Below are 14,767 nucleotides of genomic sequence, written 5' to 3' on the forward strand. Positions count from 1 at the left end.
TGCCAAAAATAGGGTGACCAACATTTTCGAAGAAATAAGAAATCTAACTTTCTTATCTCTATAGGATAGAGGTAAACATAGTTCGACAATGTTGTAGTCCCAGTTATTTGAGACATCTTTGTAGAACAAAGTTTTTCTCTATCTCTTGAAATAACCAATATAGCGCCTTTTTCTAAGTTACGTTAGGGTCACCATTAAAAAAACTGTTTTTTGCTCTAACTTTTATATTTCCAATTCTACATACAAACTGTCTTCGAAAAACTTTTTGGAACATACTGACACAAACATTTTGCAATGCAGAACTTGTCAAAATCTCAACTTTACTCAAAGTTACTGATATTTCTTCCCAAAAAATACGCTCTCTTCAATTGCTTGCCATTCTTTCTGGGGCAAACATAAACAAAGTTTATTGGCGGCATTTGGAAGAACAGAGTTTACTCTACATAATGTGTGATTTCCAAATCAAAAAAAAAAAAAAAAATTGATTTGTTATTTTTCGTGTTTGAGTAAATTAAAATTGAAATCATAAGTTATTGGGTGAAAACCCATCAATAACTTTGAGTAGGATTAGGATATTGACAAGTTAGTTACAAGTTAGGCAAAATGTTGGTCTTGATAAGCTCTAAAAGTCGTATGAAGACAGCTTTGATGTAGGATTCAAAATATAAAAGTTAGAGCAAAAATACCCGCTTTTTCACGGTCACCCTAATGCAACTTTGGAAAAAAAGCGCTAAATCGATTATATTAAAAAATATAAACTTCAATATTGTCGAACTGTGTTTATCTCTATCTACAAAGATAAGAAAGTTAGATTTTTTATTTCATCGACAATTTTGGTCACCCTATTTTTGATAACATAAAAATGAGCGCTCCATCCATATGTAACAACTTTGTGGAAGACAGTTTTTGTCTAAAGAATAACTATCTCCCACAAAGTTGTTTTTTAACTAAGTTGCATTAGGGTAACCATGAAAAAAACCGGTTATTTCACTCTGACTTTTATATTTAAAATTCTACATCAAAATTGTCTTCGTACGACTTTTAGAGCTTATCAATACCAACATTTTGCGATGCAGAATTTGTCAATATCTTAATCTTGCTCAAAGTTATTGATGGGGTTTCACCCAAAAACACATGATTTCAATTTTGATTTACTCAAATACCATAAATAACATATCTTTGAAAATCACATATTATATAGAGTGGAATTTGTTCTTCCAAATTCCCTCAACAAACATTTTTTATGTTTGTCCCAGAAAGAATGGCAAGCAATTGAAGAGAGCGTATTTTTTGGGACGAAATATCAATAACTTTGAGTGAAGGTGAGATATTGAAGTTCTGCATCGCAAAATGTTTGTATTAGTATGTTCTAAAAGTCTTTCTAAGACAGTTTGTATGTAGAATTTGAAATATAAAAGTTAGAGCAAAAAAACAGTTTTTTTCATGGTGACCCCAACGCAACTTAGGAAAAAGGAAAAATACTTTATTTCATCGAAAATGTTGGTCACCCTATTTTTGACAACATGAAAATGAGCGCTCTATCATATGTAACAACTTTGTCGAAGACAGTTTTTGTCTAGAGAATAACTTTCGAGCTCTAAATGCTAATTTCCAATTAAATGCATCTCCTGGACCATTGTGCACTAGTGATGATATTTGCAAATCTATTCTTTGACTATTCTTTGTAAGTTACATTCTGTGAAGCATATAGCCATCAAATACAACTTTTAGGTTTTTTTCAGAGTTGCCAACAATTTTTTAGAAGATTCAATTCTTCGTATGAAAACATTGTCGACGTCAAAGTCTTTATTTTTTAGTATTGATATTATACCTACTTGAAATAGCAATATAGTACAAATCAGGGACCATCATAAAGGAACATGTCAGAGTGGTACACTCACCTGTAGGAAGAAACGAATTGAAAAATTAGATGACATTTTTGTTATGGAATAAGGTAAATGATTTTGGTTTGTCCAGTCGAAAATGTGATCATGGTTTGTCCACTGTTTTGAATGCTCTAGTTCAGCGCACCTGTGTCAAATTAGGTATTCGAATATTTCAAAACATATCAATAATATTGTCTTCTTCTTTTAAAGGACTATAAGATCCACATTCTAATGCGCCTCTCACTTGAGCTATTTTTTAATCAACCAACAGATGATTATTTGGCACGTATTCAGACCATTTCTAGATTATAACACTTACAAGTATTGTAGACATCATTGTCGCACACCATTTGTATTAGATTTACATAGCTAAACCATTAAATTAACGCATTTTAATGAACTCAATTCTGATCATGAGTTGTCCAATTCAATAATGTTGTTTTGTCCACATGATTTCTATGGCAACCACTTGGCGCGCTGCAGTTTGTTTATTGTGTCCTTCGCGTACCGTTCTGAATCATATTTCGGACGCTTAAGTCATATGATGCAGAAAACAGATCTAAACTTTATGCACCGGTATTTTTTGGTTTATATTTTTAATAAATTAGTTAAATATGCTTTTAGGCTTTCTACTTTGGTACCTATTTGATTGAAAACATAAAAAAATCATCGAATAAAATGCTTTTCAAATGAAGCGAATAATAATCAAACTTCGGACACTAAATCAAATTTCGGACATATTGAATTCAAATCTCGAACACTTTATTTTTTAGTTTTTTGGACGAAAATTACATTATACTTGATTATATTCTATAGTCAACTGGGAAACACTTACCAAGCAATCACAGTAAACTGTTAACAATGATGAGAACTGATGAAATACGGGAGAAATTTAAATATTTATGAACAGGCAAATTCTACGTGCTCACGCTAAGGAAACGTCAAACACAAACGATAATATGTAGTGTTGTAAGATTTCTGCCGATTATGTTATAATTTAAATGTAGTTCTCATGTGTAATGATAGAGAAATCAAGGGATTACTCTGAAGAAGCAATTGTGATATTAATTTGAAATGCATTAAGCATTTCAAGATATTAGAACAAAGTGTCCGAAATATGATTCAGAACGGTATAGCAGAAATGAAGTTTTTCTATGTTGAGTGTCTTGAGGTGAACACTTTTAAAATGCCCAAGAAAATGCGATATTCTGAAGAAAGCCTAAATTATGAATGGATCAATATGATGACAGTAAACACAAGCAATGATGAATGCTACTTGAGAATTCGAATGTTTTCATTCAAAAATGGTGATTTCTAAAGCCGGACAAACCATGATCAGAGGTGGTCAAACCATGATCATAATTCCTTTTTGAGGAAAATCGTTAAAAAACATAAAACATTGAATAATTTCAACGCCTTATGGTAGTATTAACAACTGGAGACTTGGGGCTTTTCAACAAACCCAAACTAGTTGCGTAAAAACACTCCAAATTGGACAAACCAAGATCATTTACCATACTATCATAATCATTATTCTACTGGACCCCATTTAGCATCTTAAATTTTCCTCCGAAACAAAAATCGGGAGTAAAACCCACAACATTTCCGGCGTCCAAACTTCCTTCAAAAGTAGCCCACAGAGGGGGCGAGGTAATTCGGTTTGTTGAAGATTACCAACGGTGCTAAAAACACTTCAGATCTATGCGTCAGCGAATCACACAGCATAAACCAGTAATAAATAATTTTACACTTGGAGGCCCGATTTTCGAGAGTTGTTCCCTCGTTTTTTCTGCAACATCATCAAAAAATAAGTTTCATTCAGTCGGACTAGGCGGATAGCGTCTATGGTTCCCCTTCTCCATCGTTAGTTCCCAAGGCGAACAACAAGGAATATCTCGAGTGCGCTTTAATGGCAACCGAAATTACGTGCTCCTAAAACTTTGCGACAATTCCGGGAGCGGGATGAAGCTAGAGCGGTGGCGCTCCGGCATCGACGGGCTGTCGTTCCGAGCAATTAGCTGGTGTTGGGGCAAAGTATAAAATTCGGTGTAGCAACAGTCAGCAATTTTTGCCCCCCCTCAACGGAGCGATTCCGGAAGGATCTTTATATTATTATTGCGCTCGGAATGGGCTCCCAAACAACCGTAAGTTAATCCAACGCGTTGATAATCGAACATTTCTTCCTTCGGTTCGTGTCGGGAAACAGAGCAAATGACACAGCAGGATTTTGATCGTTGTAACTTTCGATAGGCATTTATTTGCGCCATAAATTAAATGGATTGAAACTCTTTCGAATTCGCAGACAAGCACATTTTTGAGTGAGCTCATTTTTCAATCTTGAATGATTGTCAGTGGGGGTGGATGAGAATTCAGAAAATGACAGTAGGAAACAACAATCCTAAGAGAATTACACACCGCTATCAGGAAAATAAGCCATCGTTTCGGGTTGCTCGGTAACAGACGGAAAAAGAGAACGGTAAACCAACATTTACGCTATTTTTTGTGGAACTCGGAACGGGAAAAAGGGTTCAGGTAAATGTAACTCACGAAGGAAAGGCCGACAATGACTGACATCGCCAAGGGTAGCAGGACAAAACTCTGATTACAGAAAGTACCCAAGCAGCCCCAGTTGTTGATGTGGGAAAACGGCAGAAACATATTTTTCCAATTATGCCGTAAATGACCAAATGGCGAAAGCAAAAGCCAACAGCCCAGCAGCATGGCTAGGAAAACAGTCAACTGTGGGTAGTTGTATGAAAAGATACACAAACGCGTCAGATCCATCGAAGAAGCTGCGAGTAGCCTCCCTGGTATTTGAATGACCACCGAGCCCCGACCCTGACGTAATTGAATTAAACAGGGATATTAAATAAAAATGCAAGTTAAATTGAAATAATTTACAGCGGCTCTCTTCATAATACTTCAGTCTAGATGGTAATGGTGTGTGTCGAGCAAAGCGGTGGCAAGCAACCAGCATAATAATGTATTCACGGCGTAGCTAATGAGCGCGAGGAAAAGTTATTGTGGGGATTTCCATTGGGAGATTTCCATCGTGCGGAAAAGCAGCAACTTCTGGGTGCCGATGTTGTCGAGCCCGAGTCCCAATCAAATTAATAAACCTTCCTGACTCGGCCATTTTTCCCGTTTTCCCCGAGGAGAATGTACATTACGGCTAGTCGAGGAGTTAGGCTCGGGATATGAATACCAATTGATCGGACCGAAAAATGGCACCGAATGGCCATGAGTTATCAAACTAAATGTGCGAAACAGTAGGAATTCAGAGAAGTTCGCAATGCTGCTACCCAATTTGGGGTATTTTCTCGGATTAATACACATTCATTGTTGACAAATTTAGAACCGTATCTGCAGGAATTGAAATGGATGTCTAATTTATGTGGGGTAAAGGTTACCCATATCTTTGTTTCCAAAAAGATAATAAAAAATAGAGTGACATCGTGTTTCATGTTCCTTATTTTTCTGCTACATAAGCCTCCAGAACACTGAACAATGTTTTATGTCCACCATAGTCGCAACGGTGAGCAATACGCGGAGGTTTTCCCATATATTTTCCAATAGGGATGACATAATTTTAACATATTAAGGCAGTATTCTAGTCTAGAAATTTAAAAAAATCATTTTTTTCCTTCAAATTTCTGTAGTTTGGGCATTCAAGAAAATACCCTAGACTTATTGAAAATCCTATTATTTACCGAGTTAGAGCTATTTGAGTGATGCGGTAGGTACAGCCATAACAATGAACTTCAAAAATGTTTTTGACTTGTCTGACAGATTCTGAATCAGCGACATCTTTACTGATTCAGATTCTGTTCGATTTTTTTGTTTCAAATATCCAGAAGGGCTGGAATCGTGTACGCCATAACACAAAATTTTTTTTGAACCCTCTAACTTCATCAGCTTTTAACCATTCTAGTTATGAATATTTTCTCTCCGTTCAATTTTTATTTTATTGTTAAAAGATGAATGAACAAACAATCATATACTGGATAGCAAAAATATATTTTGTTTTGTTTTCACGGAGCTCGAAAAAACGCCCGAAATTCGTGTCTCTACACTAGAATACCCCCTTAAAGTAGCCATATTTGATTATAGACGGTTTTCGCGCCGATGGGATGGGTTGCACCTTCTCAGAATTTATACGAACTTCGTGGATATGGTAGATATAAACAAATTAAATATCTTTGCGAACTCAATTTTTCCATAAATATGTCTAGAATGTCTTCTAGAAATACATCGACCGTAATAAAACAGCACCATCGAATAGCTCAAAAACAGCCATCCAAAACGTTTTCTATGTATAACTTATAAGAAATTGTCTTAATTTACACGGTTTTTTTTGTTGAAATAACAATAATTGACGTGTTCCACTGAAAACTGCAGTGCAAAAACAAAAGTTCAAAGGGCATTTCAGAAATGGCTGAAAAGTTTTTTAGGGAAGACAATGTAACATCCATAAAGAATGTTTATAGCATATTTATAGAAAAAAGGGTATCTAACAACACCATGGTACCTTTTGAATAAATCAATATAACTCAAAAACAGCAACTCCTGCAAAATCACATAATTTTTTTTTTTTTGAAAATTGTTTGAATTATCACGAAAAAATGAAAAAAAAAATCATTCGAAGTCCTACACAGTGAATTTTTAAAAGAAAAAATTTGCTTTCCTGAAAAGATAATTTCGAAAATGACTATGGTTGAAAAGTAAAAAGACAGTGCACTTGACTACAAGTCGACCATGCATCGCAAAATGAAGTTATTTAGGGAAAAACGTTGTTCTAGCATCATCTTCTCTAAGTCCAACAAAAATTGAAGAGATTTTTGTTTGAGTGTGCTCCGCTAAAGAATCTTTTTTGATTATTATTTTGATAAAAATTTCGAAAATTTAAAATTTTATCCTGAATAATATAATAACGTTAATACTAATTTCAATATATTATGTGTATTTATGTATAAATAAATCACTGCCAGAAAGATATTCAAGTTTAATTTAAAACACGTTGTTGTTGAAAAACCTAGTTTTTTTTTTCAAATCCATGCGATTCACGGACAATTTGTAGCGAAGTTATTGCATTTAATTTTTCAGCCGTTATTAATCAGTTTCGAAATTATCGTAAAATAGAAAATAAAAATAAAATACGCCTTTTCTCGATATAATCGATCGATTCTTAATTTTAGATTTCTTTTTAAATTTATATTGAAATACAAACAATATTCCGAAGGTCACTCATCGGACACATTTTCGTAACCGCTTTTGAGTTATATCTATATATAAAAACGGATTTCTGTCTGTCTGTCTGATTCTTATGGACTCGGAAACTACTAAACGTATCGACATGAAAATTGGTTTGTAGGGGTTTTTGGGGCCGGGGAAGGTTTTCTTGGTAGTTTCAGACCCCTCACCCCTCTCTAAGGGAGTGCTGGCAAACAAATGAAAAAACAAAATTCTGCATTACTCGAGAATAAATCAAGCAAACGGAATGTGGATATTTTAGGGTGCAATAAATGTTTTTTATGGTGATTTGACACTCCCCCCTCTCTTAGCGGGGGACTATCATGCAAATGGAACACAATTTTTTGTATTACTTGAGAACTAATCAAGTAAATGAAACGAAATTTGGCATGTGGAGGTTTTATGGTGCAATAAATGATTCTATGGTGGTTGAACACTTCACCCCCCTCTCTAAAGGGGGGCTGTCATACAAATGAAACACAAATTCAAGGACTAATCAAGCAAACGGAACTAAATTTGGCATGTGGAGGTTTTATGGGGAAAAAACATTTCTAAGGTAGTTCGACACACCTCCCAGATTTTAGGGGACACGAAACGTTTCTATGGTGAATAGACACTCCACCCCCTCTCTAAGGGGAGGAGAGGGGAGGGGTCTGTCTTTATTCTATCATATTTTCTGTATCAAACATTTATTCCATGTAATTGAGAAACATGTTATTTGCAAGTGGTTGAAAAATCTTGAACAAGAATTGTGTCTGAAAATAATCTGATATTATAATGATGAGTTCCAGTACCAATGCGCAATGGTCCAGGTAGTGCATTTAAGTGGAAAATAGCATTTAGAGCTCGACAGTTATTCTCTAGACAAAAACTGTTTTCGACAAAGTTGTTACATATAATAGAGCACTCGTTTTCATGTTATCAAAAATAGGGTGACCAAAATTGTCGATAAAGTAAAAAAAATAACTTTCTAATCTTTATAGATAGAGGTGAACATAGTTCAACAATGTTGTAGTCCCAGTTATTTAAGATATCTTTATAGAACAAAGTTTTTTTGTATTTCTTGATATAACCGATATAGCGCCTTTTTTCTTAGTTACGTTAGGGTCACCATTAAAAAAAATTGTTTTTTGCTCTAACTTTTATATTTCAAATTCTACATACAAACTGTCTTCGAAAGACTTTTAGAGCTTACTTATACAAACATTTTTCGATGCAGAACTTGTCAATATCTCAACTTAACTCAAAGTAATTGATATTTCTTCCCAAAAAATACGCTCTCAGCAATTGTTTGTCATTCTTTCTGGTGCAAACATAAACAAAGTTTGTTGGCGGCATTTGAAAGAACAGAGTTCACTCTACATGATGTGTGATTTTCAAACTATGTTATTTTTCGTGTTTGAGTAAATTAAAATTGAAATCGTGAGTTTTTGGGTAAAAAACCATCAATAACTTTGAATAGGATTAAGATATTGACAAGTTCTGCCCCGCAAAATATTGGTCTTGATAGCTCTAAAAGTTGTACCAAGACAGTTTTGATGTAGAATTTGAAATATAAAAGTTAAAGCAAAAAAAACCACTTTTTCATGGTCACCCTAATGCATCTTAGGAAAAAAGAGCTTAATCGATTATATTGAAAGATAGAAAAAAAAACTTTATTCTACAAAGTTAATTGAAATAATTGGGGCTAGAATACGGTCGAACTATGTTAATCTCTATCTATGAAGATAGGACAGTTAGATTTTTTATTTCATCGAAAATTTTGGTCACCCTATTTTTGATAACATAAAAATGAGCGCACTATCATATGTAACAACTTTGTCGAAGACAGTTTTTGTCGAAGGAATGAGTATCTCCCACAAAGTTGTTTTTTAATCAAGTTTTATTAGGGTAACCATGAAAAACCCGGTTATATTACTCTAACTTTTATATTTGAAATTTTACATCAAAATTGCCTTCGTACGACTTTTAATGCTTATCAATATCATCAGTTTGCGATGCAGAATTTGTCAATATCTTAATCCTGCTCAAAGTTATTAATGGGTTTTCACCCAAAAACTCATGATTTCATGATTTACGGCTAATTTACTCAAATACAAAAAATAACATATCTCCTGTTGCAAAATATTGAATCCTTTTTTTTTGTTCCCTTAGGGTGCCCAGTTCCAAAAATAGAGGTATTTTTGGGAAAAAAAATGATTTTTCGGACCATCCTAATATGTAAGGACACCCTAATGAAAACAATAAAAAAATCGAGTCTAATATTTTACGTTAGGAACAGAACTACCAATTTGAACGAAAATCAGAGAACCACTGTATTGGTTTGGCATGGAATGACTGTATACATATACATATTTTTTGTAACATGAAGTTCATTTTTGTTCATGAATTGTTGTTGTTTATGGAGTCTGTTATTATTTTATGTACAAATGTATCTACATGTTATGCATGTATTTTTGATTTACATGAAATAAAAAGATAAAACCACATTTTTAACGATAAACCATGTTACATATTTAATAAATTTGGAATCGATCCGATTGAATTTGTATGAATTTGTATTCGAATAATTGATTCCTTATACGGCTATTCGCTTTGCGGCCAAGTTTCGTGGAACGGATCTAGGCCGTAAAGCGAGGTATGGGTGTATTATATAGAGTGAAATTTGTTCTTTCAAATTCCGTCAATAAACATTTCTTAAGTTTGCTCCAGAAAGAATGGCAAGCAACTGAAGAGAGCGTATTTTTTGGGAAAAAAAATCAATAACTTTGAGTGAAGTTGAGATATTGACAAGTTCTGCATCGCAAAATGTTTGTATTAGTATGTTCTATAAATCTTTCGCAAACAGTTTGTATGTAGAATTTGAAATATAAAAGTTAGAGCAAAAAAAAAAAGTTTTTTCATGGTGACCCAAACGCAACTTAGAAAAAGGCGCTATATCGGTTATTCCAAGAGATACAAAAAATCTTTGTTCTACAAAGATGTCTCAAATAACTGGTACTACAACATTGTTGAACTATATTTACCTCTATATATAGAGATAAGAAAGTTATATTTTTTATTTAATGGACAATTTTGGTCACCCTATTTTTCGCAACATGAAAATGAGAGCTCTATCATATGTAACAACTTTGTCGAAGACAGTTTTTGTCTAGATAATAACTGTCGAGCTATAAATGCTTATTTCCACTTAAATGCATCTCCTGGAACATTGTGCAATGACCCTGCGAAAATCGATATCCACATTTCAATCCGACAATAAATGATTGGGAAAAGAAAGCCCATCTGATTGATAAAAGTAAGAATAGTGGTGAAACTATAAAGCAATAATAGATAGAGAAGCGAAAATCAAAAAGTAAAGGTAAAAAATAATAGCATTTCTTCTTCATTAATTTCTTGGCGCTCAAAAAAGGGCAGCACTAAAAGGTTCCCGTTTATTCAGTACAAACAAATGAGTTTCAGAGTTTCAGAACACTGCAATTGTAAAACGAATAAAAGAACGGTAGCAATTTCCATGGGGAAAACAATTGATAATACAATGATTGAGCATAAAATGAAGCCAGTGTAGAAACAATTCTCAGTTATTCTGATTGCCATGGGATTAAATATAAAATATACAACTAAAATAAACAATTGCTTAGAGTATTATTATTCCGTAGTAGCTGTATTATAGTCCAATAATGATATTTACCGGATTTTCAAAACGTCTACCGCTCGGTTCCTGAAACAGACAAGCCTGTTTTCAACGGTGCCCTTCTGTTGACTTTTCCGGACAGATACAGCCAACCAAGCTGTAGCTGAGTTGTGTTGGCTGTTGGGATTGTATACAAACTACCACAGACTGCCGCTTCTCAAGGCCCGCACGACTTCACTTTGTCGAAACGATGATGCTGCGGCAGTTTCTCCTGCTGTCGGACTATTTCACTTATATTTGAGCACTATATTGTTGTTGATCTGCACGTATCTGAACACAGTTATCTTTCGTTTCCTTCCGCCTTGCAGGCAAAAACTTTTTTATCTTATTTGTGACCACTTTTTATTGCAGACTGATGCACTCTCTCCACCCTCTCCACTGTCTGTCTCGTTTTATTCTCTCGTTACACTCTGCTGATTGCAGGAGGATGATGCGCTTCGATTCGCCTACCCCAGTCACTTGATCGATCAACTTTCGGGCATTGGATTCTGCTGAGCACTGAAGCAAAAAAAAGAGTGATACCTCGGTGAGAGTCAATAACTTGCCACGTCGTTTTACGATCAATCGAAGCTTTAGTTCCGTTTGACTTCCCTGCCAACGACATCGATGTTCACACACACATATACATACATTGGACTATATCGCGCTTGCGGACAGAATGGCACTCAGTTCAAAAATAGACTGCTATTTTTTTCTCTCAAAAGACGAACGGCAAACGGCTCATCAGCGTCTGCTCATCCTTTGCCGTGTACATCACAAGACCGTAAAAGCCTTTATCTTTCCAATCTTGAATTGGATTGTTCACAGCAAAAATCCAGATACTCAGATGGAGCCATAAGATATTTATGCTTCGGAAAAGGCAATGAGAAATTAATGCTATTCCGAAAGGATACTGGAAACAATGAGCAAATGAGAAATCAGAGCAGAAATAACCTGGACCAGCAACGGCAACGGGCGGAAAATTCAATTTCAGCAGAAAATCAACCATTTGGGCGGAATGGATCGCTGGTGGTGAACGAAACGAGCTTCGCTGGCAATGGAAACCAGTGCACTGTTACGTAATAAATGTGATTAGTTCTAATGCTCGCACAACCTTCGTAAGGATTTTTTTCTTTGCCGCCGCCCAAAGAGGGGAATGGCATTTCTCTTCGAGAAAATACATAGAGTGCTTTTAATGATACGATTTTTCATGACTTCGATTAGTTCAATATACCACGAAAGCCTCCTCCCAAATTAACATCGAACGCTTGCTCGAGAAAAAAAATTAAAAAAAAATAAAATAAAACAGTCTGCCGGTTTTCATGAACATAATTCTTATCTCTCATTTGTTACCCTACCCGCCACGGAGCGCCAAATATGTCGTTTGTCATATTTTCGCAACATCCGGGCCCGTCGTCCTGACATAAATCAGATTCGTTTTCGTGCACTCTCGCCCGAAAACGGCTGTGATAAATTATAAAATGTATTTCAGCTTATAACGCTTCGGCGCATTTTCCTTCTGCGCGGGATCCGGAATGATGTCTGTCCCAGCGTCTCGAGATGGAAATTTGATTTCAGCCAGCCATAATTCGCGCTGAGTGATGAATGAGATGGAAACAATAAGAATCTCTAATGGGCCATGATATCGATGCGAATCGGATGCCCCGGCTAATGTGTGTAGAATGTCAAATTTAACATGATGGATGCAAATATATTTATTATGAAGAATGGTGGGGATGAAATTTCGCAAACTCGGATTGTGTTTATCTTTTCTGTTACAGTTTGGGTGTGGAAGCGATATCTCGCTGTATCAATTTGATCAACTATTAAGCAAAATAAAAATTTTATCGATATTTACGAAGGCAATGTAATTCGCGTTAACGGCGATATTTTTTCACTACTCACAAGCAAAAATGATTTTCATTTACATAGAGTACTAATTTGATTTCGGAAAAATAATTTTCATTCATAATTCATCATCATTTTTTTTTTTAAATCTCGATTTCCGGTGATTTTGCGATTTTCAAATAAAAATTAAATTTTAACGTCTGGGACACAAGTAAATGAAGTCCGAATGAGCTAATATTTTGCATTGGGTATATTGTCGTGCAAATCAACATCTCGTAGCAAGTTCCGAATGAAAAATCGAGACTACTATTTACTATTACTAACTACTTCTATTGGCACCCAAAACCATACTTTTCGTTTTGTATTCCAAAAAAGTTCCAGAGTGCCGATTTTTGGCAAAAAATTTTTTTTCGAGATGACACTAGATCTCGACATTTCATGCCATTTTAAGACATTTGGCATCATTTTTTTTCAAAACCACCGATTTCCTTTACTCCCACCTTGGGTGATTTATCGATTTTGAAAAAACTCAAACTTTGACCGCTTTGCGCCACCTTCCCTTAATTCCGATTGAGCTGATATTTTGCATAGGGTGTTTTTTCGAGGTGGTAAACATTTTTATAGGGTAACTTTTTGAAATTTTAAGGAATTACAGATTTTCAGCAAATATACAGAATTTACAGATTTTTTTTAAAATTCCATTTGTGTGAATGTATTGGACAAAAATATGGGAAAGAAATAAAAAATCGTTTTTTCCTATTGTTCAATAAATAATTATCGCATCGCAAATCGAAAGACAATTTTGAAACCTCTAATAAATTGTGTACAACGGCAAATTGTTACATTAACATTTATTAAAGATTTTCATCAATTTCAAAAAAGTTTTCAAAAATTTATTTATTGAAGAATTAATCATCAAAGACAAAGGAGAAATTTTTATTCAAACAACAATATTTCTGTTTTGGAAGATCTTACAGAAACGTTATAGTAATCAAATGAAAACTGGTAGATAAGGGTGATTAGATTTGATATTGAATTAGTTGATAAAAAAAATTGTGTTAGTCCACTTCGTTTGAAATTAGTATTCAATGTAAATAGAAAATTTTGTTTTCTTCATGTGGTAAAATAATCTCTTAAAAAAATTGTGTCTGAAGGTAATTTTATATTATAATGATGAAACATAAGCATCATAATTCATCGCAAATAAACTTCATTTCGTTTCACCGTGAAGTGGAAACGGGAATAAAGCCGTAATTTTACGAACGTTTCTTTTATACCTATCCCTACTCGTCAATTTGGTGCGTGAAGAAATACATATAATAATCTTAGAAGGCTATGTATACTGTAAATAGAAAAATAATATATGCGATTTATATTTATGGTATGTTTTTATTTTACAATAATTTTATTATATATTATTTCAATACTCTACATTTATTTCGCGCATCTTTTACAAAAATACTCAATTTTGTTTGTACATTTTCCACAAACAACTTCTTCTTCTTGAATGGCGTTAACGTTCCCTGTGGAACTTTTGCCGTCTCAACATATGCATTAACTAGCGTCATTCATTAATACTTAGTTGAGATTTCTTAAGCCAAATAACACGCCTTGAATGTATTCCGAGGGGCATGCTCTGGAATACGCGTGACCACAGTGCAAGTCGGAGGAAATTTCTTTGACGAAAAATCCTCCGGCCAGAACGGGAATCGAACCCGAACACCCGGCATGAGAATGTGAGACGCTAACCACTCGGCCACGGGTGCACCCACAAACAACCTTTTCCCATATTTTATAAATGTTATTGTTCCTGTTTCTTTTACAAGGACCAATTTGGCAAGTCTAGCGTTCTTCCGAAGTACTAGGTGACCGGATTAAGATCTTTCTTTTTGTATTTTTTTTCGTTCCTTCTTCTGCAAGTTCTTTGACTAAACTGAAATAGCAAATTTAATCTGTTTTATTTTGTCCAAGAACACTCTGTGTTTAAGATCCATGCGTTTATTGCCCCTTAATCTGTAATTCTAGAGAATACCTTACTGATATATTGGGTGTACAAATAAGACTCAATCGTTTGACTCAATAGGATAGCCATTTCAAACATTCACATCGG

At 34.6% G+C, this 14,767-nt stretch overlaps 2 protein-coding genes across 8 annotated transcripts in view; both read right to left on the reverse strand.

The window, feature by feature from the left end:
• LOC129765467 (neurocalcin homolog) overlaps positions 1–14,767 on the reverse strand; it is a 433,786-nt gene that overhangs the window by 266,205 nt on the left and 152,814 nt on the right. The gene's annotated exons all lie outside the window — the stretch shown is intronic.
• Positions 1–14,767, reverse strand: part of LOC129765465 (neuronal calcium sensor 2) — a 279,595-nt gene that overhangs the window by 193,227 nt on the left and 71,601 nt on the right. For 4 of the 7 annotated variants that reach the window (XM_055765822.1, XM_055765824.1, XM_055765821.1 and 1 more), the window contains exon 2: positions 10,828–11,328. The exons of 2 other annotated variants lie outside the window; for them this stretch is intronic. The gene's annotated coding sequence lies outside the window, so the exon portion shown is untranslated. Of the gene's footprint in view, positions 1–10,827; positions 11,349–14,767 lie in introns of those variants that run through there. One more of the 7 variants, XM_055765823.1, reaches the window with a different exon arrangement.

Source organism: Toxorhynchites rutilus, chromosome 2 (genome assembly GCF_029784135.1).
Source record: "Toxorhynchites rutilus septentrionalis strain SRP chromosome 2, ASM2978413v1, whole genome shotgun sequence".
Taxonomy (NCBI): domain Eukaryota; kingdom Metazoa; phylum Arthropoda; class Insecta; order Diptera; family Culicidae; genus Toxorhynchites; species Toxorhynchites rutilus.